Consider the following 507-nt stretch of genomic DNA (forward strand, 5'->3'; position numbering starts at 1 on the left):
TACCTCTTTTCGAAACCCTCACTCCCCTATTACACCTCAAGAGGCGGTTAAACAGTACATACGTTCCGCTGAATCTCGCTCAGAAATCACTACCATAATAAATACTATAGTTGCTGAACAACTCGGAGCGATGCAGCAACAGCTCATACTAGCCAAGGCACAGTTGATACAGTCCATGGCTGACAGGATAGAAGCTACGATTAACACACGCTTGCAAAAACATGAAGCCGGCATCAACAAGCTTTTCGAACTTGTACCGCATCAGGAATTGCCTCGCAAGCAGCGCGCAGTTGAACCCGCTGCCTGTCCTCATCCACTCTCTCCAGACCAGCAACATGGCCCAGAACAATAACACGCGAAAAGGTCAACGGCGACACCAGTCCAATACACCAGCAGAAACAATTATATGACAGTGCAGCTGTCGCAGCATACGCCGAAAACAAGCACAACTAGCCGCTTATATAGCAAACTCCCCTAATCCCCCCCATGTCATCTCTCTGCAAGAGA

The sequence above is a fragment of the Amblyomma mixtum genome, chromosome 10 (genome assembly GCF_055824585.1).
Source record: "Amblyomma mixtum isolate Tamu chromosome 10, ASM5582458v1, whole genome shotgun sequence".
Lineage (NCBI taxonomy): Eukaryota > Metazoa > Arthropoda > Arachnida > Ixodida > Ixodidae > Amblyomma > Amblyomma mixtum.